Below are 25,759 nucleotides of genomic sequence, written 5' to 3'. Positions count from 1 at the left end.
TTTTGAATAAAATAAAATATTATTTCTGTATATAACTATATTTACAGAATTTCAAAATTGATTAAAGAAATAAGACTTTTATATTATGCTATTTTTTAATTATAAAAAATATTTTAAAATATTAAATATTACTTACATTTCACAAAAAATCAATAAATAAACCCATTTATATGATGATAATTTTTAATATTCCCAGAAAAATATTTACAATTGAAGTAATAATCTGTAAAAGAGAAATGGAAATATTAATTTAATGATAAACTAATGAGCTATTGTTCTTTAATATTAAATCATAGATTTTTAACTGAATAAATTGCTGTTTTACCGATTGATTGAGCTTGCATTTCGGTAATTATGAAAGCGAAATATTTATTTTCATAATTAAATCTTTGAATTATATAATATTCGATAAAAACTCGTAGAAAAACTCATATTCTTAACTATGAATAATATAACATGTATTAATGGTTTAATATTTTTCTTAGTTGGTTTTCTCTTTTTCCAATGTAGTTACGTATGTAATCATTGTTAAACCCACATTAAATAATTTGCTTAATTTTTTTTAACGAAATTATTTTAATATTGAGATTACATTCACTTTTTATAACAAAATATTAGCAAATGCCATTATGTTAATGTATGGCACTTAGTTTTCAATTATGGCACTAGATGGCGGGACGAAAATAAGCATGACACATGTAAAAGTCAGGACAAACGGCGGTTTTAGCTTTTTATTTATTATTAATTTTTTTTAAGTTGGGGAAAAAACATTTATATAAATTTATGGGTTAACGAAGGAGAATGTATATATGTATACATCGCGCAGAGAAGTTTTTAAAATTTAACGAATGCAGGCAGAAATAGGAAGGTTTCTTTTTTTTAATAAGTATAAAATATTTGGCTAATGTAGTATTTTATAATGGAGCTCAACAGTTAGCGATACAAAATACTTTAAATATGAAATACGACGGCAAAACTGGACATTATTAATAAAAACAATTCTGAATACAATATAAAGATTTAGTAATAATTTGTTAGAGCAATACTTTGAAATTAGATATAAAACAAAAGTCAATTCAATAACTCTATGTAATATAAAATTTGTTTATATGTGCAAGCAAAAATTTGATTTCATAATTAAATTTTTGCTGACACATAAATATAAAAATGAAAATTTATAAAAAGTAGAAAATTTTGTAAAATATGATATCATAGAAAAATAAACTTCAATAATAATTTGAATTCTAAATAATCTAAATTCAACAAAATTATTTTGTTTACTTATTGAAATTTTGCAACTGATAGTTCATCATCATTGCATAGTGATAATATTTATTTTGAAAATGAAAACATTCAGCAATTTATATTTTATCATATTAAAGATGTCCTCTGAATTTTGTGAATAATTTATAACTTTTTTTATTTAAGCAATGATAATTTTAATTATGACTTAAGTGATGTATTTTATTCCATACAATTAAGATGTAATTGATATCTTAAATGATTCCATAAGAAATTGAACTATGGTTTGTACATTAAAAGTATATTTTTAATAATGACTAGTTTGTTTAAAATCGTTTTATGTTAATATATTTGTCTTGTGATATTTTATGCATTATACAGTATCTCTTATTGTTCTTATAATTTCATGTTCTCTTAAGATAGTTGAGAATAAATCTTTTTATGTAAATAATGTTTTAGAGGATCTTATTTTTATAATGTATAATCTGTTTCAATTGTAGAAAAGGGAATTAAATATTTTTACTAAAATTATTAGTTTACAGAATTGTGACATTTTTTTGTTATTTTATTATAAATATAATTTTTCAGTAAATAATATTGAAATTTAAAGATTTTATATTCATCAAAATTGTTCTTATAAGTTTGCTATCAATGTAAACCAATATATTTATAGATTTAATTTATTTGTGGTGTGAATGATAAATTTACTATTAACTATCTTGATGGAAAAATAAGCTTATGTATTGATATTTTTATGTAAGTACATTATAATAGTTGTATATTTTCATAGAAGAATATTAAATCATTTTGTTAAATATTTTAATTTTGCATTTATTTTGATAATAGTTTTTAAATTCAGTACATCAGATCCTGAAGCAATAGTTTAATAATTACATAAATGAAAAGTGTAGTTTATGATTTAAAACAGTTTTAAAATGNTCTAATAAGATATTTCATTTGTCTAAATCTGACGTTTCTACAACGCTCTTCTTTTTAGAAATTTGCTATTATTTTCTCTAAGTCGTATATTAACGCATAAAGTTAATGCGTTAATATAGAAGTTTACCGGTTTATATTTACTTTAAAGAAACGGATCACGTCACTTATCACACTCGACTTAGAGCACTTCAACGTATAAAATATCGAATATATATCCTTCACGAGTGCTTTTTTTTCGGGAAATCCACGATACTTTGCAAGTTTTAAAGCTTGTAAAGTAAATAACAATAAATAGGAGAATTTCTAATGCGATTCTGGTAAATTGACAGATCTGTTAGCTTTAGTTTAATTTAATTACAGTATATATAATGTGTGTCACTGAATATTACCAAGTTTCAGGATCATAGAAAAACCATTTCATCTTTCCTATTAGAAACTCCATAAAAGAATTTATACGTTTCTAACTTATAAAAGTATTCTTTGCATTTATTAATTAACTAAGAGTAATATTTAAATAAATTTTTAAAAATATTTTAAAATATTAAATATTACTTACATTTCACAAAAAATCAATAAATAAACCCATTTATATGATGATAATTTTTAATATTCCCAGAAAAATATTTACAATTGAAGTAATAATCTGTAAAAGAGAAATGGAAATATTAATTTAATGATAAACTAATGAGCTATTGTTCTTTAATATTAAATCATAGATTTTTAACTGAATAAATTGCTGTTTTACCGATTGATTGAGCTTGCATTTCGGTAATTATGAAAGCGAAATATTTATTTTCATAATTAAATCTTTGAATTATATAATATTCGATAAAAACTCGTAGAAAAACTCATATTCTTAACTATGAATAATATAACATGTATTAATGGTTTAATATTTTTCTTAGTTGGTTTTCTCTTTTTCCAATGTAGTTACGTATGTAATCATTGTTAAACCCACATTAAATAATTTGCTTAATTTTTTTTAACGAAATTATTTTAATATTGAGATTACATTCACTTTTTATAACAAAATATTAGCAAATGCCATTATGTTAATGTATGGCACTTAGTTTTCAATTATGGCACTAGATGGCGGGACGAAAATAAGCATGACACATGTAAAAGTCAGGACAAACGGCGGTTTTAGCTTTTTATTTATTATTAATTTTTTTTAAGTTGGGGAAAAAACATTTATATAAATTTATGGGTTAACGAAGGAGAATGTATATATGTATACATCGCGCAGAGAAGTTTTTAAAATTTAACGAATGCAGGCAGAAATAGGAAGGTTTCTTTTTTTTAATAAGTATAAAATATTTGGCTAATGTAGTATTTTATAATGGAGCTCAACAGTTAGCGATACAAAATACTTTAAATATGAAATACGACGGCAAAACACATTATACAGGAACATCGTAAATTTTTAAAACGAAACGGATTTACATGGATAATAGTTGTGTATCTATTACATATTTTAAGCGAAAGTCCTATAGTTATTTTATGAATATTTTATTTACGATAAAAATGCAGCAACCTTGACATAATATATATCGTGTTGTTGTTATTTTGATTACTCCGGGAAATTTACAATTTCAATTAGTTTAGAGAATACCGCGAATATTTTCGATAATTGTAAATTTTTTATTATTATTATAAAAGTTTTTAGGAAAGTAATTATTAAAATGTGTGTATCTAGATTTAGAGGGTTTTGCCCGCCTTTACGCTCTACTAAGATCTATACTAAGTGATACTTTATCGTATATGGCGTGTGATGATAGGTTGCTTTTAAAGGGGATGGCGTAAGGGTAAAGTGTATATTAATTATCATGAATATAAAATAGCGTCATTCAACTAATCCATTGCTTTGTATCTATGCCTAACATTTAACAAAAATTTGTCACGTAATCAATAACTTTGCTTCAAATTTATTGACTTAATCAGTGTAACAGGATTTATTGTTTTTCCGATAGCTAAAAATTGACAGTTTATTTAATGCGTTCTCATTTGTTCACGTCCAAAGGACAATCAAAATTTCAAACAAAAGAAACCATTAAACAAAATAATCATTGAATTTGTTTGCATATTACAGAAGTATAATTGATGAGATAAAAATAATTTCTTCATTGTAATAATCATTTGTTGTTGCGTCGATTTTTACAGCTTGACCTGTTTCGTGTTCGTAGTAATTTTAAATATTACGGTATCGCCGAATACGATTAGTTAATTCTCTATAATCTCAGTACTTTGAAAAACGCGCATTCTGAAAATTAATTAGCTTGCGTTTTTTTAAATAAATGTTTTTTTTTTTATTGGCGTTGGATTTTAAATAACTTACGATATTCCTTGAAAAAGTCTCAAGCAAAGTTTCATGGAAGCTCCAAAAACAAAAAGTTTTTAGCTTTATACTTTCTTAATAGTTTTTACTTACAGGAATTATATATTTGGTGCTTTTTAGTAGTTATTAGTTCTATTAAAACTATAAGACAAGTATATAAAAGCGGGATTACTTTATCTACATGCAATAGAAAACGAAGAACGATTTTAAAATTTATATTTTTAACATTCGCTATCAATGTCTTTTCAAATTTTAGGAACTAAAATATTTAATGAAATCTGCAATGATAAGTGAAAAAATATCGTGATAAATCAATTATTGATACGTGCAAGATTTTTGCAACATTTTAATTAAAAAAAATAATAGCCTAAAATTCGACCCAATTTAATTTTATCTGAGAAGGCTGATAATTGGTTGTATGCAGGCAACAACTGCTAAATTTTAAAAATCAAAATTCTGTACATTTGATTATCGAAATTGATGGGTTTAATGTGGTTTTATACTTTAATGATCAAATTTTATTTGAATTGTTATTAAATAAAATTCAACAGTGTCCAATATATAATTTTATTACTTACAGGTGAATCGTTAATTTTTATATGTAATGCATTTTACAATGATTACTGAAAACAATAAAATTTTTCCTATAATAGTCAAGAGTTATTGGTTTCAAAGTTTTATTAATGAGTCGTCCATATCTATAATAAGCATAAATATTCTTTAAAATGAGCTTTCCAGTGCTTGCATCATCCATAAAACGACGATTTATAAAAGTAACACAAGAATGGGAATTTATTTTCGAAACTTCCTTCAAAAGTTGAAGGGTGAATCATATCCCATATTAGTTAGAATGGACTGTGTGCATACACACGTATATTTAATAATAATGTATCGTATTTTTAATAAACTTTAATCTCGTTTTAGATAAGACATTATGAAAATTGTGTTATCTCGCTAATGCAATAAAATTAAAACAGCCAAGCTGTAAATTAAAAATCTGGCCCCGATATATCATCAGTAATTTAATTGAAACTAAACACAAAATACTCTCTTATCTCAAAAAATCCTTTATTACATTAAAGATCGAAGATTAAAGATTAGATATTGCATTAACATTACTAAATAAGAGTAACTAATTTGATTAATTTATATACGGTATGGAATAGGCTTATAATTAAACTTTATATTAACTTGATAGAAATTAAACAATTAAAAGGCATATTTTTTACATAAAGCTGATTAAATCGGATATCCAGATGGATAACTAATCATTACAAGTATCGATCTAACTTTTTTCCCTTCGTTTAAGAAATGGCTTAGTTTGCTCGCCTTTCCTTCTCTTCGTTCATACATTGACCCGTCATTTAAATAAATAAAAATAATTTCTTACACGTTATAAATGTTAATTCATAAAAGTATTTTTTCCTACATTTTATCAAAAAATAGTTAAATGAATTTGAAAATTAATAAAACAGAATGCAATTGATTTACTTTACCTTTTTGGTAGAATCGTTGATTTGGGAATTGTCTTCAATATATGAAAGTACAAACGATAATCACAACACACACATATACACGTAAACACACATACACATACACACACAACGAAAAAATTTAGAAATTTTTAATATTGATGATAGTCCAATTCTGAAAGAAAGAAAGAAAAAAAAATTCATTATATAACTTTTATGGGTAGCATTGCATTGAATATTTTTCGGCTTATAAAATTGAAGAAGCGTAAACGGATTTGTACACAAAAACCATACATTTTTCCGATTAAAAAATTCGATTTTGTCGTAATTTGCAATTCTCTTTTTCAATTTGTTAATTTGAATTCGAGAGTCAAAGCTTGAAATTGTGCTCTCAGTTCTTTTTCAACAAGCACAATAGCGCTGTTTATGACGCCGACATTATTTTAAAGAGTTATTTTTAACATCAATTTTAACTTTATTGTGCTTATTAAAGGACGATATAAACTTTTATTTTACATTATGATATATAGCAAACCTAGAAAGTAAGTTATTTCAGTTTAGTTTCTTTAAGAGAGGTGATGTTTTTAATGTTATTGTCAAACCGTTTTCGAAACATTTTCCGCAATTTACGATCTCAGAAAATTTTTCTTTATATGCCGAAAAATATTCATAAAATTTTAATATCAATTATTACAATTATACTAACTGATTACCTTATCTTAAATACACATCTCAAAGTTGTGACAATATTTTAAATTAGTACCAAATTAAATTTAAAATTTAAATACTTTGAGAAAAGTAATACATTATATTTAAACCCGAAATTATATTTTGAGATTATTTGTTAAGAGATTTATTTAAATAAATGTAAACAAAAAATATGAGATTAAATTTTGCGTAAATTTTAATCTCATTTAAATTTTTGGGGCAACCTCTAATGATTTTAAATAAAAATAATGTAAATGTGTTACAAATCATAATAAAAAAATTTTGATATTTTGAACAGTAGCACATTTCAAAGTAAGAATTTTTTAAAGATTATGATTAAATTTTGTCGTGTAAAAGAAAAACTGTCGTGTAGATATATATATTTATTTACTGCTGTTTAATTCCGATATGATGTAGTTTTTCAAGTAAAGGTAAAAATTAAGCATTTATCTCGTTTATGTACATGTATGTTTATAAAAAGTTTTCAAAAACGCGTTTCAATAAATAATTTTCAAAGTTAGAAAAAGTGTGCAACATTAATATACTTAATTTTGTAGCCAAATCAAAAATACCCATTTATCTTTCTTATATAATTTTTGACTTGAAATTTGTCTAAATTTTAATAGCAATTAGGACGACCGACTTAAAAAAAATAAGGGGGAAAAAAAGCTCGCCGAATTTAATTTCGTATGTAATTAAAGATAGTTTTACAAATTTCATTCTGATGCTGTAATCAACAACTTTTCATAATTTTTGAAATAGGTTTTTCAAATATTGCATTCTTAACTAAATTCAGCATACTTATTTTCGTAAATTAACTGAATAAAATAATTTACAAATAAAACTTTATCTGAAACTTTATTAGAAATATTCAGGCGCTACTTTAGGAACAGATGTATTAAGAGCTGGTGAATTATATTTAACAATAGACGTATACAGCTTTATTGAAAAAGTTTTGACATTTTTATTATAGAAATAAATGTTTTCTTATCAAAGAAGGGGAAAAAACAAGTTGAAATGCTCTTTAAAACAACAGTTATTATTTTATTTAGTTATTTCATTGTCATATCAAAAAATTCAATTATTCTACTAAGCGAGGCTCATAAATTAGTGGTTAATTTGAATATTTAGTCTTTCTCGTTAAATTTAGATTATATAAAGAAATTTTATCAACATTTTTCGATCTTTGCTTTTGTTTATATCGAGAATATCTTCTAATAGTTACCTGCTTCTGAATAAGACAATAGGAACAATTGTATCTTCTTCAAAATATACGATGCTTAAGCATATATTTTAAAACTTAACGATGTAGGCGCAACTTTCAAATGATCAAAAAACATGAATAAGTAGTACTAATGTTTCTTACTGATGATGGAATTCAAATGTTAGGCCCGTTTATTATGGACGATGCGATATATTAGTACTGGAAATGAAAAACTCGAAAAATAAGTGAATGAATTATTTTTTAACGGCAGAGTTTCCGAAATGAAGTTTTCGGTTTAAATTTGCCGTATTGTGTAAATTTATTCTTTGTTACATCGACGGAGATGTTTTCGCATTATACAAAAGTAAAATTATTTGGTCGAAAATTTACAATAATACAATAAAATACATCATAACGTTCTTTTTGAGAAGCGGAGACCTTTATGGAAAAATCGTGATAAATTTGTGCACAGGCCTACGTCATTAAGCTATATTTTAACTGTGAAGACGTTTTCTAATAGCATTTGGCTAGAAGTAGATCGAAACTTAATCGCTATATCTATTTAGATAACTATCACTTTATATTGCAGTAATGAAATTTAGAACGAGCGGATAATTTATCGTTAGTCGCGAAAATGAAAAATTTTTAAGGTTACGTTTTCATCTAAGAATGAATTTGCGAAATTCTCGCTAAAGCGAATGACGTTAAATGAAATATCTTTGTTTTAAAACGATTTTCTTTAGTATACGAACTTTTTGTAAATGTTGAAAAGATGAGATTCTAATGATCATCTTTTTGTGAATTTCCTATGCTTAATGAAATTACTTACTCCAATGAATTCAAAATCGGATTCGATTCGATCGTATTTGTAATTTTTAATATTATATAAAATGTTCGCTTGATCCTTGCAGAATATTTTTATAACATAAAAAGTAAAATTTTTTGGATAATTTTATTATCCATAAAAATTATATAAAGATGGAAAAAAGAGAATAGAATAATTTCAAATCAAGCGCGATCAGGTAGAACAAATAACAAGCTTTACTTCATTTCAAAAAATGTTAGTTCAGCAACAAATCCCTTGCAGCTGTTTGGTGACTAAAACAAGCTTTCAAATACTTGTGGATCCCCGCCAAAATCTGTAGTAACGCGATCGTCTGGGACAAATCTAGTTCATCACTTCCCTCCTCCCCTTCCATTTAATTCTATGGGAATTGTGCGGTTAAGCAGGATAATGGATAATAGGGTTATATTTTATTTTGAATGGATCCGATATCTCGGCTATCAGATTTAGGGATTTGCCGTTAAAACGGATTTTTTTCCCTCCTCTAATTTATACACTTTTACGTTATCAACAAACTGAAAATATCAGTTTTGCCCATCGACATCTTTTATAATTCGCATCTTAAGCCGTTAATTAACTCAAATAAAACATAATTTTTGTTTATGTTTAGTAAATGACGGCGATAAAATAATAAATCTTTCGTTCGCGTTAAACTTTCTGATTGATTTGCCCAAATATCCAAGGTGTTAAGTTTAAACCATATGATTTAAACAGTTAGATTTACGATGATTTGTCTAACGTACATTAAATGCCAAATTCTGGACGAACCCGAGCATTTACTGTATAATTACTAGGCTTTCCCAAATTTTATATCTTGCTTAATTCAATTTTCATAAATCGGGAAACTAAATTTTGCGACGACTGTTTTAATTTATTACTTCGTCCCATTGAATCGTGAAATAATTAAAAGATTAAAATAGAGATTATAAAGGTCATTTTAATAATGTGATGCTTCATTACGTTAATTTTCTTATCTATAAAGTGAATTTTATAAAAAGCGTTAATAGCGTTTGTTCCAACATACTATACTATATATATATAGGCCTACTGTATACACATGCGATGTTTGTTTTGAATTTTTTATGGGATTTTATCGTAGGCATTTTTATATATATAGCACTAATGCAGTTATAAATAAGAAATAACATTGTATATAATTCCGCGTATCAAAGATGGGAATGGAATTAATATATACACTGCCGAATAATTATTAATCATGTAAAATGTATACATTATTTGGAACGTTCTGTTATAGATTACAGAGAAAAACGCTAATTAGCATATTTTATAGAGATTTCGACTGCAGAATCAATCATTTATTAGCGTTGAGATTTTTTTGTGTTTGGGTTGCGTGTGCAGAAATGCTTCCTTTCGCTAAAAAACAAGCATTAAAAAAATTATAGTCTGCTTATTTTGTAGACTGAGCAAAAATATTTCATTGCGAAATATATAAAAGTTTAGCTATATATTAATATTATTTGTATCACGGAAATTAATAAATGCACTTAAAATAGGTTAAAGTAAGAAACGGTATAAGTGATCATTTATAATATAGTAGTATAAAAACATTGTTTTTGTGTGTAAAAATAGTTGTACTGTAAACATTTCAAACTTTAACTTCAATAAAAATTTATTTACTACGTTGTTATATTTAATTTAAATACGATCTTATTCAACATAGTATTCTGTGGTAGTCGGTAATTCGGCTAGTACTATATTATAATAGATGTTATAATGTGGAAACAATAAAAATCGATACTCTACCAGTTACCATCGTATAATGACTCGGTCGGTTCAAAAGCCGACATCAAGATCAATATATCAAGAAGAATTGACCATTTCTGGTCACAGGTTGTCATCGTACATCTCTTAAATGCTTTTAAAGCTTCGGGATAAAGTAGAATTTCCTTTTTCCGTGGTTTTCGAAGAAATTGTTTTGCTCCATCACTTTAAATAGACTACTTTCGTATTATTTGGTCTTCTACGAAGTCGGCTACATGCGCTTTCTTTAAATAATTAATTTTGTAAAGAACCGGAGAGGAAAAACTGTCGCTTTCGTCACTACACATTTACAAATTATGTGTCACTAAAACAACAATACTAATAATCTACGCAAGCTAATCAACGTAGGCCTGTGGATTCAATTTATTAGTGATTGATGCGATAATGTTTTTTGCTTTAATCTATTCAAAATCTAAATAATTATAGTTTTATATCAAAATTCACAATCTGTCTTTTGCTTTCTGTGTGTCAAGTAAAAGTTGTATCAAAAATAAATGTATAAATTGTTTAAATTTATTCAAAAGATTTATATATGTAGGCCAAATATTATTATTATTTTTGCATTAATCTTGCAGAATATTTAATAATAATTTTTTAAATTAATCAAATAGTTAATATAAATTCTTAAATCTTTTAAGTCACAAAGTTTAAACAAAGTCATCTTTGTAATTTCTGTTTTAAGCAGAGTTTGTGTAGTGGCGATTAATTCTTATAGACGAAAGTTGTATATAAAATAAAGATAAATCAGACTTTGCAAATTTAATATGCATTTAGAACTATTCTGAGCTTAAAACTCATTTTATCACACGATTCTTTAAGAAACGCGCTTAACAGTTCGACACACATTTCTGATTAATTATATCCGAAAATATTCGTTATTTATAGAAAACGAATTTAAATCCGTTTCTAATAAACTTTAATAACTGGTTACATAATTTCGCTTTTATTCGTGGAGGTACTTAACACATCAAATTGGCATAACCGAGTGAATTTAAAATATTAATTGAAATCGTTTGGGACTTTATAATAAATGCTAAAACTTTGCAGGAGGCATTTTATTTAGAAAGGAGGGAAGAAAGTTGATTTATAGTTTAAGTGAGTATCGAATTTTAATTAAGAAAAAAAATTACGATTAAATAAAAAAGAAATGCATTCAGTTCCAAGTTGGTCGTTCGCTTAAATTCAGGAAAAACTAAGAAGAAAAAGGAAAAAAAAAAAAAAAAAAAAAAAAAGGTAAAATTCGTACCTGTGATAATTAAAAGTTATCCTCCGTTAGTATTTGTTCGTCTTGTTAGATTTCATACAAATCGTTTTAACCGTTTAACAATAGCTTTACAAATTGACTACAAGACAATGTTTACACGCTTTTATTATCCAATCAAACGATGAGAAAGACCTTACGTCACCATTCACGATTAATGTTCGTTTGATCTGATATCGTGCAGTGATACGGACGATTTTTTTAATCATATTTAATAGAATCAAATTTACAGCTTTGGCAGAAGAGACAGATATCCTCTTCTGAATCTATACCCTTTTTTTGGGGGGTATATATATTTTTCATCTACCGCTTAAGCGAGGATTGTTAAATAAAGACCTAAATAGTATATCGTGCTCACATTTCCAGTTTATAATCTTGCGACAGGTCTTTATACGATTGTTTTTTACAGAAATTTTCTGAAATTATAAGACCGTATAGGCTTTATTATTATTTTAATAATAATGAACAGTCAAATGAATGAAGCATTGTGTAGTCAAATAAATAAATTTTACTTCTAGAACGTATGCTATTAACTGTGAAAGCCGATACTACGCTTTCCCCCCTTTTTTTCTATTTGTTTCAGGTGTGAAATATTTCCACGTCTCGAATAACAAAATTTATTATTTATTAAAATTGAGGATTAATTAATTATTATATATAATAAACAGCGAAAATCATCACTTTTGTTCTCTAATTTCGAAACTCGATTGGTTATAATAATAGAATTATTCTAGACGTCTGATTATATATCTATGTCAAGAAAAAATTTCCATGAATAAATGTTACATAACGTCTTCAACTCAACACTGTGCATTAGCAATAAGAGCCGTTTTCTAAAAAGAAATCAAGAGTGCTTTGTATAAATTTATATTATAACGTTTTGTATTTAGTATATGTATGCGTTTTTTTTTTAGTTCTGTGACGTCCTCATCACTGTAAAATGAGCGTTAATAGTAGTGTCGATTGTTAGTAACTACGTTTAATGAATGCAACGTAAATTTTTTATCAGTCATATAAATATGCATATTTTCCGTATATTTCAATACTGTTTTGTAAACACAAAAATGAAAATCCGATATTTTTTGATGGCGTGTGCAAATTTCGAATTTAAAATGCCCAATATACCAATCACTTCCGTACGGTTTAATTATAACAGTCAATTTTAACACGGTATAACCAGCAAAACCGGAATTATACTTAACGTCCGAATTAAAAAACATGTTGATTATTAAGCATTTTAACATTTTAAAATCGCATAAAGAGCTCGAGTCTGTAATTTTGAAATCAGAATTGTCCTAGATCAACGCCTGAAGTCGGATAGGTATAAATGAAATTCGTCTTATCTTCGTATTAACATGCAAATTCATTCTAGTTTTTTTTTTTCAAAAATATTTAGTTTCTACTAATTAAACGAAATGGCAGGTCAAATATTGCCTCAGGAGTAAATATCTCATTAAAGCATTGAATTCCCTGTTGAATCAATCGTCTTGTTGAAAGTTAATCTTGAGGGATTGAAGAAAAGAGTTATTATGGCATTCGCGACGATGTTTTTCTCATATCCGTTGAAAATAATGCGGTTTGGTAAAGCTGAATTTAATTAGTTGTAAGCTGTATCGATATCAGTATTTTATTTTTTAACCAATGTTATAGAATTATAAAATGTGCTCAGATTAATTTCTGAAATTTGAAAGGATTTTTGAATCCTGCGCTTCTAATACTAGGCTTATAGGGTCGAAATATGTAGTAAATTTAATTTTGCGATAATTTCGACATTTCTTCTAAACACCTAAATTACGTCTGATAAAAGTTAACGCTTTTTATCTACAAAAGTGTCGATTATCGATGGAAACTTCTAACACTTTTATAGCACTCTTAAATAATAATAATTACGGCAAACTTGTTTCATTTTAAAATTTTTGATACTTAACAGGCTATTTAAAAAGATATGCAGAAAATTTCCCGAATATTTTTTAAAAATATCGATGCAATTTTTAGGAATATAAGGAACTTTTCAAACATTTGTGGAATTCCCAATATTAAAAATAATTTTGAATCGGTTGGATAAAATACGCGAATATTAATTTGTATCTAAATAATACGTGGTGGATGATGAAGTTTTGTTCTGAATTTTGCGGTTTTAAGTCTCTCAATTGATCTAGTGTGAGATTTCTATGATAAAAGGGAAATTATGTTGAAATAAACACAAATGTTTTCTTTCGCTTACTTTCAACGTAGATAAAATGTTGATAGATAGCTACGAAAGGCGAATTTTTTAAAAGTTTATCACTCAATACATTTCTCGTCCTTAAATGTTAGTGTGATAAGTTCGCAACAGCTGATTTTCATTCAGGTCGAGAATAATTTTTGTTGAAAACGCAATCGGGAAAATAGAATTGTTTAATTATTTATCACTCTATGCGAAGGAACCAAATCTTACACTTTTCATAATTGATTTAATTCTAGTCGAGCAAAAGATACAGGTTACAATCTCGTAGGCTATAGCAATCGTTCCGCAACATTTACAGCGAGGAGCCGGAAGCTTTCGGTAATTTTTCTTGAGGTCCCGTCCACATCGAATACACAAATACGTCTCTCATGCGCAACAATTTTCATTATAACCAATAGCTTATCAAGTTCGTGATTGTTGAGTGATATTATCTAATAAGATATTTCATTTGTCTAAATCTGACGTTTCTACAACGCTCTTCTTTTTAGAAATTTGCTATTATTTTCTCTAAGTCGTATATTAACGCATAAAGTTAATGCGTTAATATAGAAGTTTACCGGTTTATATTTACTTTAAAGAAACGGATCACGTCACTTATCACACTCGACTTAGAGCACTTCAACGTATAAAATATCGAATATATATCCTTCACGAGTGCTTTTTTTTCGGGAAATCCACGATACTTTGCAAGTTTTAAAGCTTGTAAAGTAAATAACAATAAATAGGAGAATTTCTAATGCGATTCTGGTAAATTGACAGATCTGTTAGCTTTAGTTTAATTTAATTACAGTATATATAATGTGTGTCACTGAATATTACCAAGTTTCAGGATCATAGAAAAACCATTTCATCTTTCCTATTAGAAACTCCATAAAAGAATTTATACGTTTCTAACTTATAAAAGTATTCTTTGCATTTATTAATTAACTAAGAGTAATATTTAAATAAATTTTTAATTTTACTAGAAAAGTAAATACCGTATTCTATCTTAGGATATAAAAATAATGTAGAATGAAACTATTCACAACAAATATCTTCAATCTGTATATACATATCAGATTGAATTTCTGATAGATAAAATAGATAAAAATCTCACTTAGGATATAATTTGTTAGTTTTACTTATTTAAATTGCGGGATTTTGTTTAAAAAAATTAAAGTCCTAGGGGAAAGAAGGGGGATAAAGCTTCTAATATTCGTTCGTACGAGACGATGACGTAAATAATTTTTGCACGTTGTTATTTGTATATCATAAATAATCTTTCCAACATTCGTGTGAGGCTTTAAAGAGAGAGAATACTTCGCGTGATATCGTCAAACCCTTTATTGCCCGTTGTAGTAGATCTGATTACAGCTCTGTCGACAGTGCGGTAGAGCTTTTAACGCCTCTATACATACAAATGCTGTCGTTGCTTCGCTACGACACCGGTTGATAGATGACTTTTAAAACTACTGTTCTGCGATGATCGGATATAGAAATACTAACTAAAAAATTAATATATATATGTATAATTATCCGGACCTAGCGATTAAAACTGTAAATTATACTCTCTATCGTTTCCTGTTTTTTCATACCTGTAATATACATATAATACAGTTAATTTTATTGCGTGGGGGATGTTTCTAAGTGACGTTTCAACTGGCATTTATTGTATTGAAACCGTACGGATGTGAGAATTAAAAAACAAAAAAGTAGAAGAAAAAATTCCGCTCTCTTGGATGGATATATTGTCTCAAGTGGCGCATAACGTCATGCTTGGGCGACTCTGATGTCTCAGCTTGTCTACTTCGATGGATCGATTCTGTGTAGAATTTTGTATAAGGCATCATTTTAATAATCGAGATTAATAGTAACGTATTAACCCATAAATTACAATTTCTGCTTAATTTGTAATTTGAATGTTACTATTTAGTTGTTTATTAATAGTTAACAGTAGCGAAGTGACTTTATACTAATTCTATTTAAAAGTACGTACTCTCTACATATAAATATAACGTATTTAGTGTAATAAATGATGCCAACTTACCTGCAATATACTATAGGTTCCGACAATTTGCATATTTTTATAGATTTTCAAAAAATTTTTCCGTCCAAAAATGTACCTATAAATACGAACATAATTGGTTTTAGTAATGATATGTCATGGCTATTACGATAATTATCATTTAAATTAAAGAAAAAATTAATTTTAAAGTAGGTTGCCGCCCATCGTAAGAAGCCATTCTGGCTTAACAAAAATGTCGAGCCGTCTTTAAAGCAGACAAAAATTTCATTAATTTATTTTGAAATTAGATCAAATAAAAATTATTAGAAGTTAGGCTATAACACAAACATGGAAAATTTGATAAGCTAAGTGTCTCGGCATATTTGAGCTATATACTAGTATATATTAATTCGTTAATTAAAATTAGTTTTCCGTAGCATTTTGTGTAGGGAGACATAAAAAAAAGGGTCTGTTCGTACATATTTATTTAATTTTTTAGTGCAGGAAGATTTTCAAAGCTATAATATTCCAGATTTGCTCATTTACATTTTTAATTTATTTATCTTGTTTCGCTATCACTAATAAAGAGCAGAAAACAGATGGTGCTTGTAGGTCTACGGTGTGTTTGTTTACAATTAATAGATTTGATGATTTTTTTTCACTCCTTGTAACCTAAACGCCCATCTCGGCAGTAAAATCAGCTCCTGGAACTGTACCAAACCGGATAGATTTGTCATTGTTGATTAAGCTGCAGACATCACCATATCTCATTAATATATCATGCTCACTTCATTATCGTTTTCACGTAGGCTTTTATTTGTTTTGGTTACAGGCGGTTTCGATAAAGTCGACCACCAATCAAAATAAGAGAATTAATAAAACTTTTTACATGTTGATCATTCGAACTCGATTTTTATTAGATCTAATTTCAAGTAATAGAATAATAATAACAATAATAAGAAGCTTTAACGCGGTTCTGTTTAGTATTTAAACACGTTATTCTTTTAAAGACGTTAATTTTAAGCGCGGAGAATGTTGAACCCATTGTGACATTTCGTATTTAATGAGTGCAATGTTATAAATTATGTCATTTACAACTAAATCTGGCTACGGGCGATGAGCTCTACGCGTGAAGTTATTTTTAATGGTATAATGTAGTCAAAAGATGGATACATTGACATTTTGATAGTCACTGTAATAATTGTGTTAGAACGTATAGAATGACAAGTAAGATTCAAAAATCTATTTTAATCTATTCAATAAATAGTATATCTGTATCATAAATAGGACACCACCGCAGACAATGTGGATTAACTGTGAAACTCGAAATTATTTTCAGCTCTTTTCGTATAATTGATTTTTTTTTCTTTTACTCACGAAAATACATTCAATTTTAGATTAATTATGGACAGCAATCAGATGTAGGCCTATACGGAGTACGTTTATAAGTACTGTAACTTGTTTTTATGAGAGGCTCTGTTGGGAGTTCGGAGACCGAGAGGCCTTATTATATCCTGGATCCGCAATTTATATCATCATTCATTTTTGTGGTTCGCTTAATCTCAGAGCAGGACGAATGTAATATTAATGTGAGATCGTCTCTGCTAATAACTAAAACAATTTAGATACTCTACAATTGTTTTTAAATTATGACTGTTAACACGAATATCTGCATATATACACAATGGATGGATGATATTGAATTGGCTTCGTGTCGAAATATGAACTTTTATATGCTATGTCACGAAAATAAAGAATAGAATGATTACACTTGTGCTATTAAAAAGGTTGAGAAAATGGTGACTATAAAAAAAGAATTAGAATACTGATTCTATATTTTTACAGATCAGTATTCAAATTAAATACAGTAAAACCTGTGTAAACCGGAATCTCTCTGTACCGAATATTTTTCCGGTTTGGAAGGTTTCCGTTTTGGAAGGTTTCCGTTTTGGACAGGTTTTTTAAACAAAAAATGGTTTCTTTCCGAAGAATTCTTTCCGTTTAGGCAGGTTTTACTGTATAACTTGATATTGAAAGAACATATTTTATATGGAAAAGGTAACGGAAGTGAAACTTTAGCGCTTTTATTAAATGATCATGGATACTGTAATTTTGTATTATTAATAATTCGATATTTATCAAACATTAAAGCCAAGTTTTATTAGTCTGGATTTTATATTAACCTAAATATGACTATAGAAAATTCTTATTTGCATATGACTTCCATTTAAAACATACTTTATCATATTGATAAGTTAGATTGATTGATTTCCCATTTAACTAATTAAATTAGCCGATACTGAAATAAACTTTATACCAAAAGGACATTAATATGATTCAATACATATATTTTTTAATCATATTAATCGATTAATCTAAAGACCTAAAAATACACTTAATTCAATTATACTGGATACCATCAATTAAAAAAAGTATTCAAATGCAAAATTCTAATATATTACTCTGAAATAATTTCCTATTAATTTTTCCCTGTTCTTATCGCTAGGTCGAATCGTTTTAAAACTTCCTTTTCTGTAATGAGGGTGTGGTCCAAACGTAAATCTCGTCTTCTATCTTACTCATTACCATATTTTTTGATGATTATAGATTTTGTAAGCATGACTATGACGCCTGTTGGAGTCGTTAGAGGTCAGTGAATTATTTTAAAAAGGAAACCTCGTTAAAAGTTCCGTTTCTGTAGGTCAAAGTGTTATGTTGTTATTATTATTACTTTATTATTATTATTTTTGCATTAATCTTGCAGAATATTTAATAATAATTTTTTAAATTAATCAAATAGTTAATATAAATTCTTAAATCTTTTAAGTCACAAAGTTTAAACAAAGTCATCTTTGTAATTTCTGTTTTAAGCAGAGTTTGTGTAGTGGCGATTAATTCTTATAGACGAAAGTTGTATATAAAATAAAGATAAATCAGACTTTGCAAATTTAATATGCATTTAGAACTATTCTGAGCTTAAAACTCATTTTATCACACGATTCTTTAAGAAACGCGCTTAACAGTTCGACACACATTTCTGATTAATTATATCCGAAAATATTCGTTATTTATAGAAAACGAATTTAAATCCGTTTCTAATAAACTTTAATAACTGGTTACATAATTTCGCTTTTATTCGTGGAGGTACTTAACACATCAAATTGGCATAACCGAGTGAATTTAAAATATTAATTGAAATCGTTTGGGACTTTATAATAAATGCTAAAACTTTGCAGGAGGCATTTTATTTAGAAAGGAGGGAAGAAAGTTGATTTATAGTTTAAGTGAGTATCGAATTTTAATTAAGAAAAAAAATTACGATTAAATAAAAAAGAAATGCANATGTATATATGTATACATCGCGCAGAGAAGTTTTTAAAATTTAACGAATGCAGGCAGAAATAGGAAGGTTTCTTTTTTTTAATAAGTATAAAATATTTGGCTAATGTAGTATTTTATAATGGAGCTCAACAGTTAGCGATACAAAATACTTTAAATATGAAATACGACGGCAAAACACATTATACAGGAACATCGTAAATTTTTAAAACGAAACGGATTTACATGGATAATAGTTGTGTATCTATTACATATTTTAAGCGAAAGTCCTATAGTTATTTTATGAATATTTTATTTACGATAAAAATGCAGCAACCTTGACATAATATATATCGTGTTGTTGTTATTTTGATTACTCCGGGAAATTTACAATTTCAATTAGTTTAGAGAATACCGCGAATATTTTCGATAATTGTAAATTTTTTATTATTATTATAAAAGTTTTTAGGAAAGTAATTATTAAAATGTGTGTATCTATATTTAGAGGGTTTTGCCCGCCTTTACGCTCTACTAAGATCTATACTAAGTGATACTTTATCGTATATGGCGTGTGATGATAGGTTGCTTTTAAAGGGGATGGCGTAAGGGTAAAGTGTATATTAATTATCATGAATATAAAATAGCGTCATTCAACTAATCCATTGCTTTGTATCTATGCCTAACATTTAACAAAAATTTGTCACGTAATCAATAACTTTGCTTCAAATTTATTGACTTAATCAGTGTAACAGGATTTATTGTTTTTCCGATAGCTAAAAATTGACAGTTTATTTAATGCGTTCTCATTTGTTCACGTCCAAAGGACAATCAAAATTTCAAACAAAAGAAACCATTAAACAAAATAATCATTGAATTTGTTTGCATATTACAGAAGTATAATTGATGAGATAAAAATAATTTCTTCATTGTAATAATCATTTGTTGTTGCGTCGATTTTTACAGCTTGACCTGTTTCGTGTTCGTAGTAATTTTAAATATTACGGTATCGCCGAATACGATTAGTTAATTCTCTATAATCTCAGTACTTTGAAAAACGCGCATTCTGAAAATTAATTAGCTTGCGTTTTTTTAAATAAATGTTTTTTTTTTTATTGGCGTTGGATTTTAAATAACTTACGATATTCCTTGAAAAAGTCTCAAGCAAAGTTTCATGGAAGCTCCAAAAACAAAAAGTTTTTAGCTTTATACTTTCTTAATAGTTTTTACTTACAGGAATTATATATTTGGTGCTTTTTAGTAGTTATTAGTTCTATTAAAACTATAAGACAAGTATATAAAAGCGGGATTACTTTATCTACATGCAATAGAAAACGAAGAACGATTTTAAAATTTATATTTTTAACATTCGCTATCAATGTCTTTTCAAATTTTAGGAACTAAAATATTTAATGAAATCTGCAATGATAAGTGAAAAAATATCGTGATAAATCAATTATTGATACGTGCAAGATTTTTGCAACATTTTAATTAAAAAAAATAATAGCCTAAAATTCGACCCAATTTAATTTTATCTGAGAAGGCTGATAATTGGTTGTATGCAGGCAACAACTGCTAAATTTTAAAAATCAAAATTCTGTACATTTGATTATCGAAATTGATGGGTTTAATGTGGTTTTATACTTTAATGATCAAATTTTATTTGAATTGTTATTAAATAAAATTCAACAGTGTCCAATATATAATTTTATTACTTACAGGTGAATCGTTAATTTTTATATGTAATGCATTTTACAATGATTACTGAAAACAATAAAATTTTTCCTATAATAGTCAAGAGTTATTGGTTTCAAAGTTTTATTAATGAGTCGTCCATATCTATAATAAGCATAAATATTCTTTAAAATGAGCTTTCCAGTGCTTGCATCATCCATAAAACGACGATTTATAAAAGTAACACAAGAATGGGAATTTATTTTCGAAACTTCCTTCAAAAGTTGAAGGGTGAATCATATCCCATATTAGTTAGAATGGACTGTGTGCATACACACGTATATTTAATAATAATGTATCGTATTTTTAATAAACTTTAATCTCGTTTTAGATAAGACATTATGAAAATTGTGTTATCTCGCTAATGCAATAAAATTAAAACAGCCAAGCTGTAAATTAAAAATCTGGCCCCGATATATCATCAGTAATTTAATTGAAACTAAACACAAAATACTCTCTTATCTCAAAAAATCCTTTATTACATTAAAGATCGAAGATTAAAGATTAGATATTGCATTAACATTACTAAATAAGAGTAACTAATTTGATTAATTTATATACGGTATGGAATAGGCTTATAATTAAACTTTATATTAACTTGATAGAAATTAAACAATTAAAAGGCATATTTTTTACATAAAGCTGATTAAATCGGATATCCAGATGGATAACTAATCATTACAAGTATCGATCTAACTTTTTTCCCTTCGTTTAAGAAATGGCTTAGTTTGCTCGCCTTTCCTTCTCTTCGTTCATACATTGACCCGTCATTTAAATAAATAAAAATAATTTCTTACACGTTATAAATGTTAATTCATAAAAGTATTTTTTCCTACATTTTATCAAAAAATAGTTAAATGAATTTGAAAATTAATAAAACAGAATGCAATTGATTTACTTTACCTTTTTGCTAGAATCGTTGATTTGGGAATTGTCTTCAGTATATGAAAGTACAAACGATAATCACAACACACACATATACACGTAAACACACATACACATACACACACAACGAAAAAATTTAGAAATTTTTAATATTGATGATAGTCCAATTCTGAAAGAAAGAAAGAAAAAAAAATTCATTATATAACTTTTATGGGTAGCATTGCATTGAATATTTTTCGGCTTATAAAATTGAAGAAGCGTAAACGGATTTGTACACAAAAACCATACATTTTTCCGATTAAAAAATTCGATTTTGTCGTAATTTGCAATTCTCTTTTTCAATTTGTTAATTTGAATTCGAGAGTCAAAGCTTGAAATTGTGCTCTCAGTTCTTTTTCAACAAGCACAATAGCGCTGTTTATGACGCCGACATTATTTTAAAGAGTTATTTTTAACATCAATTTTAACTTTATTGTGCTTATTAAAGGACGATATAAACTTTTATTTTACATTATGATATATAGCAAACCTAGAAAGTAAGTTATTTCAGTTTAGTTTCTTTAAGAGAGGTGATGTTTTTAATGTTATTGTCAAACCGTTTTCGAAACATTTTCCGCAATTTACGATCTCAGAAAATTTTTCTTTATATGCCGAAAAATATTCATAAAATTTTAATATCAATTATTACAATTATACTAACTGATTACCTTATCTTAAATACACATCTCAAAGTTGTGACAATATTTTAAATTAGTACCAAATTAAATTTAAAATTTAAATACTTTGAGAAAAGTAATACATTATATTTAAACCCGAAATTATATTTTGAGATTATTTGTTAAGAGATTTATTTAAATAAATGTAAACAAAAAATATGAGATTAAATTTTGCGTAAATTTTAATCTCATTTAAATTTTTGGGGCAACCTCTAATGATTTTAAATAAAAATAATGTAAATGTGTTACAAATCATAATAAAAAAATTTTGATATTTTGAACAGTAGCACATTTCAAAGTAAGAATTTTTTAAAGATTATGATTAAATTTTGTCGTGTAAAAGAAAAACTGTCGTGTAGATATATATATTTATTTACTGCTGTTTAATTCCGATATGATGTAGTTTTTCAAGTAAAGGTAAAAATTAAGCATTTATCTCGTTTATGTACATGTATGTTTATAAAAAGTTTTCAAAAACGCGTTTCAATAAATAATTTTCAAAGTTAGAAAAAGTGTGCAACATTAATATACTTAATTTTGTAGCCAAATCAAAAATACCCATTTATCTTTCTTATATAATTTTTGACTTGAAATTTGTCTAAATTTTAATAGCAATTAGGACGACCGACTTAAAAAAAATAAGGGGGAAAAAAAGCTCGCCGAATTTAATTTCGTATGTAATTAAAGATAGTTTTACAAATTTCATTCTGATGCTGTAATCAACAACTTTTCATAATTTTTGAAATAGGTTTTTCAAATATTGCATTCTTAACTAAATTCAGCATACTTATTTTCGTAAATTAACTGAATAAAATAATTTACAAATAAAACTTTATCTGAAACTTTATTAGAAATATTCAGGCGCTACTTTAGGAACAGATGTATTAAGAGCTGGTGAATTATATTTAACAATAGACGTATACAGCTTTATTGAAAAAGTTTTGACATTTTTATTATAGAAATAAATGTTTTCTTATCAAAGAAGGGGAAAAAACAAGTTGAAATGCTCTTTAAAACAACAGTTATTATTTTATTTAGTTATTTCATTGTCATATCAAAAAATTCAATTATTCTACTAAGCGAGGCTCATAAATTAGTGGTTAATTTGAATATTTAGTCTTTCTCGTTAAATTTAGATTATATAAAGAAATTTTATCAACATTTTTCGATCTTTGCTTTTGTTTATATCGAGAATATCTTCTAATAGTTACCTGCTTCTGAATAAGACAATAGGAACAATTGTATCTTCTTCAAAATATACGATGCTTAAGCATATATTTTAAAACTTAACGATGTAGGCGCAACTTTCAAATGATCAAAAAACATGAATAAGTAGTACTAATGTTTCTTACTGATGATGGAATTCAAATGTTAGGCCCGTTTATTATGGACGATGCGATATATTAGTACTGGAAATGAAAAACTCGAAAAATAAGTGAATGAATTATTTTTTAACGGCAGAGTTTCCGAAATGAAGTTTTCGGTTTAAATTTGCCGTATTGTGTAAATTTATTCTTTGTTACATCGACGGAGATGTTTTCGCATTATACAAAAGTAAAATTATTTGGTCGAAAATTTACAATAATACAATAAAATACATCATAACGTTCTTTTTGAGAAGCGGAGACCTTTATGGAAAAATCGTGATAAATTTGTGCACAGGCCTACGTCATTAAGCTATATTTTAACTGTGAAGACGTTTTCTAATAGCATTTGGCTAGAAGTAGATCGAAACTTAATCGCTATATCTATTTAGATAACTATCACTTTATATTGCAGTAATGAAATTTAGAACGAGCGGATAATTTATCGTTAGTCGCGAAAATGAAAAATTTTTAAGGTTACGTTTTCATCTAAGAATGAATTTGCGAAATTCTCGCTAAAGCGAATGACGTTAAATGAAATATCTTTGTTTTAAAACGATTTTCTTTAGTATACGAACTTTTTGTAAATGTTGAAAAGATGAGATTCTAATGATCATCTTTTTGTGAATTTCCTATGCTTAATGAAATTACTTACTCCAATGAATTCAAAATCGGATTCGATTCGATCGTATTTGTAATTTTTAATATTATATAAAATGTTCGCTTGATCCTTGCAGAATATTTTTATAACATAAAAAGTAAAATTTTTTGGATAATTTTATTATCCATAAAAATTATATAAAGATGGAAAAAAGAGAATAGAATAATTTCAAATCAAGCGCGATCAGGTAGAACAAATAACAAGCTTTACTTCATTTCAAAAAATGTTAGTTCAGCAACAAATCCCTTGCAGCTGTTTGGTGACTAAAACAAGCTTTCAAATACTTGTGGATCCCCGCCAAAATCTGTAGTAACGCGATCGTCTGGGACAAATCTAGTTCATCACTTCCCTCCTCCCCTTCCATTTAATTCTATGGGAATTGTGCGGTTAAGCAGGATAATGGATAATAGGGTTATATTTTATTTTGAATGGATCCGATATCTCGGCTATCAGATTTAGGGATTTGCCGTTAAAACGGATTTTTTTCCCTCCTCTAATTTATACACTTTTACGTTATCAACAAACTGAAAATATCAGTTTTGCCCATCGACATCTTTTATAATTCGCATCTTAAGCCGTTAATTAACTCAAATAAAACATAATTTTTGTTTATGTTTAGTAAATGACGGCGATAAAATAATAAATCTTTCGTTCGCGTTAAACTTTCTGATTGATTTGCCCAAATATCCAAGGTGTTAAGTTTAAACCATATGATTTAAACAGTTAGATTTACGATGATTTGTCTAACGTACATTAAATGCCAAATTCTGGACGAACCCGAGCATTTACTGTATAATTACTAGGCTTTCCCAAATTTTATATCTTGCTTAATTCAATTTTCATAAATCGGGAAACTAAATTTTGCGACGACTGTTTTAATTTATTACTTCGTCCCATTGAATCGTGAAATAATTAAAAGATTAAAATAGAGATTATAAAGGTCATTTTAATAATGTGATGCTTCATTACGTTAATTTTCTTATCTATAAAGTGAATTTTATAAAAAGCGTTAATAGCGTTTGTTCCAACATACTATACTATATATATATAGGCCTACTGTATACACATGCGATGTTTGTTTTGAAT

The 25,759-nt window shown here is 26.9% G+C and overlaps 1 protein-coding gene and 1 long non-coding RNA gene across 3 annotated transcripts in view; one reads left to right on the top strand and one right to left on the bottom strand.

Annotated features, from left to right (window-relative positions):
- The window catches only part of LOC111626601 (caspase activity and apoptosis inhibitor 1-like), a 176,090-nt gene that overhangs the window by 9,151 nt on the left and 141,180 nt on the right, over positions 1-25,759 (top strand). The window lies entirely within an intron of this gene.
- Positions 21,993-25,759, bottom strand: part of LOC111626602 — a 67,986-nt gene continuing 64,219 nt past the window's right edge. The window contains exon 3 of the long non-coding RNA XR_002756904.1: positions 21,993-22,101. This is a non-coding gene — a long non-coding RNA (uncharacterized LOC111626602). The remainder of the gene's footprint in view (positions 22,102-25,759) is intronic.

Source organism: Centruroides sculpturatus, unplaced genomic scaffold (genome assembly GCF_000671375.1).
Source record: "Centruroides sculpturatus isolate CEXI.00-Female unplaced genomic scaffold, Cexi_2.0 scaffold465, whole genome shotgun sequence".
Lineage (NCBI taxonomy): Eukaryota > Metazoa > Arthropoda > Arachnida > Scorpiones > Buthidae > Centruroides > Centruroides sculpturatus.
This window is presented reverse-complemented; position numbering and strand designations above follow the sequence as displayed.